The sequence below is a fragment of the Oculina patagonica genome, chromosome 13, assembly GCF_052425735.1.
Source record: "Oculina patagonica isolate OP01 chromosome 13, crgOcupat, whole genome shotgun sequence".
NCBI lineage: Eukaryota > Metazoa > Cnidaria > Anthozoa > Scleractinia > Oculinidae > Oculina > Oculina patagonica.
The window spans coordinates 9,116,837-9,121,836 of record NC_135770.1 but is presented as its reverse complement, the minus strand read 5'-3'; the positions used below and the strand labels follow the sequence as shown (position 1 = coordinate 9,121,836).

The window sequence follows — 5,000 nt, the reverse complement described above, 5'->3', positions numbered from 1 at the left end:
CTAAAATAGCTAGAGCCACGCCCAGATTGGTCTCTTTTAGGGGTTGTTTTCAAAATTTCCGACGAGCATCCCCGTCCCTTTAATATGGGAGTCCCCCCCCCCCCCCCGGGAGTAGAAGGCAGAATCCAGAAAGTTAAACTCGCCCAAATGGCCTAACATCGACTCCAGGACCACAGAGACATCGAAACAACGCAAGTTTAACATCTGGTAAGTAATTTGTATTTACATTCGTTTTAGTAGAAGGCGTAGCATTTAAAAAATAATTCCAAAAAAACATTACTCTCAAGCTTACAAAAACAGGAACCGTAACCTTCACTTCTTCAATTTTACTAGCCTATGCACAAATATAGTATAGAACTGTCGAAATCGCACTTGTACACACTCATTGACCTTCCCCTAAGGAGATAAACTTTAATTTTTAATTACGAAACACTAAGAAGATTTAATTAAGCAGATTACTGGAGGCTCTCTTCGCGTAATTTTGATTTCGGGTTGAGGTGGACTTTTTTCAAAACGTGAAAACTAGCGTCCAGGTCAGCGCGGTCTGAACGCTGACCGGATCCCTTTAACTATAACCGCGAAATTGAAACTAGGACGTTTTCTGTCACATAATTAAGCATTTCCGCTCTTCTGCTTTGCGAGAAAGACTATGTGAAAGGAAAGGTTCCAGCCCACGGAGATTGGATAGTCCTTTGAAAAATCTCACTGAACAAGCTCCTGCGAAATTAACTAAACCCAACCCTCCCCGCTTTACAGTTGTTTCAGTTTTCAACTCCCATTCGTTCTTATCAACATTATAACATTCAACACTTATTTCTTCAAAAGTGTATTTTGGCGGGGGCCGCATGCGCCCCCGACCAGGTGGCGGCGGTGTCCCCCGACCACCGTAGTAGAAATAGGTCCGACAGCTCACAGCATACACCTTCCCATCAGCCGCTAAGAGAGTGTCCAATGCTTTCGGTTTCTTGAGTCCCGCGATTAACTGCCACTGATTTGTTGATTCATTGTACATTTCGCATGAGTCACTTAAACAACACATGTAACCACCAGCATGCTTTTGAATATGAACTGCTCCACCAGCAATGATAACTTTTCCGTTCACTGCAGCTCCTAGAGCTCTTCTTCTCGCAATTTGAATATCAGCTACTTTCTCCCACTGGTGTTTGCTAAGGTCATACCTGTCAACGTCGGTCAGGTTCTTTTTACGGAAAACATCAGAGTTTGTTTCTTTTACATGCACACAGCCGCCAATAAAATATATAAAATTCTCACTGGCTACAATACAAAACTTCTCTCTCAAAATCGGACAAAGAGCATCAAGAAATAGGATTTCTTGCCATGATTGTGATTCTGGTTTATACTTTGAGATGAAAGTCCTGTGTTCTCTGTCACATAGATTATTTTCCAAATATCTTTCATTTGGAGAATATCTTATACGACTACAAGATGAGCATATATCAGACACCAAAGCGTACGCTTCGTCATTTCCGACAAATATATTCATCAAATATCTGTTTTCTCCAATATTCGTCGTTAGTCGCCGCATCCAACTGTTGGTGTCTGGACTGTAGCTTAGAATAGTTGATTTTGACATATCAGTACCGGGAACGTACAAATGCCCTTTGCAAGGAAATAATAGCGTGTTACATTCAGATGGTATCTCACCTAATTTCCACCAGCTGTTCTCACCAGGAAAATAACACAGCAATTCTTCGCATCCAGTCACTGCCAAAGCAGGGATTTCAAGCGACTTCCTGGGTGAAACAGAAACGTTACCAAAATTTGTAGATTCGATTGAGTGTACAGCATTCTTTGCAAGATCCAAACAGCCTTCATTGTCATTCACGAGTTCATTTGTCACGACATCACTGATTAGAAAGTCACGCGATACATAAACGAGTCGAACTTGACGGAATAATTCGGCGAAATATTTCTTTCGCTTGCCTTTGTCATGATCAATCCATGCTAGAATGATCTTAAACACATCTTCCTCAGCGCTCACATTTATTTCATCACTTGAAATCCACATTTCAATTTCCTTGTTCGACATATTCAAAATATCTTCCCGGTTTTCTGCGTACATGGCGGTGAAATTTGCAAGGATGAATTTCTTGGTCTTACAAAGAAGTTCTTCGCATTGATATCTTTCAGAAAAATAATACGTTGAGATGGAGTTCGAAGTATTCAACTTCAGTGTTAAAACATCTTCAGCGAGATTTTTCAGTGTCGGAAGAAACAATCAATCAAAGACGAGCCAAGTCAGAACACCACCAGAAACCACAATGTAAATTAAGTACATTTTTACACGTGCGACTGTCATGTGCAGTGTGTGAGCGGACGTGACATCACGACTCGTATGTATGTCATACGTTATCCGATCTTTTTGTTCGGTTAAGCCAGCAGGAAACTCTTTCAAAATGGAAAAGTCTGTTGCCCAATCGCGGCGGGTTTCCGAAGTCCCGAGAAGGAAAAGAGACAAGGATCGCGTGGCGCCCACGGTCGTCGAGTCTGCGGCTACGCCAAGCGCAACAGGATTCCCGCTAGTCTAACCGTCGCAGTCTTCTCCGTGGCATAAACAACAAGCAGCTATTTCAAAAAGAAATAGTGTTTCGTTTCCAGATTGCGGAAGGGTGAGAATGGTGTAACGTTAAAGGAGAGGTGGGTTTGTGGTTTACTTTAAGTTAATTTAGAGAAGTGTAACAGCCTTGCATTGGTAACACTGATAATAACGATTTGCATTTTTGGCGGTACTGTGCAGTTTTGATCAGACCGCGATGGCTTTGAATAATCCAAATAATGTTTATATCATTAATTTAATCTCAGAAACCTGCTCCAGCAGTTGCAACGGTAGTTAATGTTGAGCGTTACATCAACTAAGGAGACGAATTTAGTTCGACACGGCAGTTGCACACCTTGCTATACGATACTGTCCATACAAAATTTAAACTTTGAACAGAACTTGACTGTACTGTCTTCTTTTTCGTTCACAACTTTCTGTGCAGACTCGAATGTTTTTGCGACGCACGTGACACTGATCACGTAATTGCGGGTACATCCACGCGAGAACCCGCGCAATTTTGCATGTATTTGCGCTGTTTGTGACGTCGAAGATGCCGTGAATTTTCCTGTAGAAATAGAATAGGGCAATCTCCCAGATATATACATTCCTCTGTTACATGAAGTGAAATTAACTTTGTAACTCCCCTGCAAATATGCACTTCTCTTTGTAGCGCATTTAAGCTCTACCGTACGAGCAAACACGAGATACGCCAAGTCATCCCGTTTTTCTTTGCGCTTGCAAAGAGCTTAAAGGAGATTTGCGGAAGAAAGCCGAGGAAGAGTCCTTTGATTTCCTGGAGGTTGGTTGTGGAGCGGCTTATACCTCGATCCTGGCAGCATTAGCTTCACAGAAATGTCATGTTTTGGCCACGGATATCAACGAAACGGCTGTGTAAAACGCTATTGAAAATGCAAAACTGCATGGAGTCGACGACCGAGTCAAAGTTGTGACCTCTGATGTGTTCAACCACGAAATATTCACGTGAATATTCACATATTCACGTGATCTACTGGAACACCCCTTGGGCTGGCCATCACACAGAGCCTGGGACCAAGGTAGATATGCTCATGCGCAGTTTAGTTGATCCGGGATATGAGAGCTTTCGCCGTTACCTCTTGGAAGCGAAGAGCTATCTTAAGAAAACGGGAAGGATTTTCGTCACCTTCTCTTTCAATATTGGATCAAAAGAGCTGTTTGATAGAGTAGTGAAGGAAACAGGATGGGATTACAAAATCTTTTTAGCAAAAAACTTTCTGTTTGAGATAGCAGACGAACAACACGAAATAGATATATGTATTGTGGAGTTTCTGAAACAAGAATGAAATTTTCTTATCAAAATTTATGCACACTGAAATGTAAGAAGAGGAAAGTGACTTTAAAGTTTCCGTTCTTCATCTTCACTTCATAGGATTTTTAGGGCTCCTGGGAAAGTATAATTTGGCACGGTTTTTCTCCTTAAGAAATAACATGTGAAATACAGTACTTTAACTTCTTAATAGCAATTAAATGACAAAAATGTCGTGATCTATCATCAGCATTTAAACTTAACCTAAGGGTATCTTTTGGCCAGGTTTACGGTAGCTATGGTAACTATTTACATAACGGTGTTAGTCAAGCTTTATGAGAAGAAAGATTGGGCGTTCACTATGATGACGCGTTCATTTGAACGCTATAGTCCAGACTATAGAGTAATTAACTGGACTCTACTGAGAGTATTACTATTGTTTTGCTGTATGTTTCCGTTAAAACTTCAGTCATTTTCATACCATATGAGTTGTTTTCTTTCCCTTCTAAGCAATCCAGAAGCACTAAGATTAACATTTAATTTCTTACGGTATTTCTGTTGTCCATAGATTTCTGAAAACTGTTTGGGAGAATTTGCTGATTTATCAGATCAAGTTTGTATTGAGGAAAAATTAAAATCTTTCTAGCAATGTAAGCATTGTAAATTTCACTGCCTCCTCACCAGGCTCCTCTCTTGTAAACGTTACTGAACTGCCTTAGAAAAGGCTTCTGTTCTGTGTACTTTGTATAGGCGGCGGGGCATGGGGGGGGGGGGGGGCTGTAGCCCCCACCCCAAGGGGCTTAGCCCCCCACGTTTTGGTGCCGAGAATATCGCAAGCGCAGTGTGAAACTGGTATGTCAAGATATTCCTTCTCGTGAGTGAGTACAAACTCTTAGAAACTTCCTTGAAAGTCTTTGGGAAACTTCGCTTATCGTCGGAAAAGTTCGTAAAACGATCGGAAACGTTCGTATGGCCTTCGAACAACAACCGGAGAATCTTCGGAAATCTTCGGTCTAGAAACTGATCAGAAATCAAAAAGTTGCTAGAACGAAAAAAAATTGCTCCAAATATGAAAACCTGCCGAGTATTTTTGGGACAGTCTTTATAGCCCCCTCCCCCCACGTTCCAGAATGCTCTGCTGCCTCTGCTTTGGAC

At 41.5% G+C, this 5,000-nt stretch overlaps 1 pseudogene; it reads left to right on the top strand.

The window, feature by feature from the left end:
* Positions 1-2,318: 2,318 nt before the first annotated feature.
* Positions 2,319-4,482, top strand: LOC144635410 (bifunctional methyltransferase-like; annotated as a pseudogene).
* The last annotated feature ends 518 nt before the right edge of the window (positions 4,483-5,000 follow it).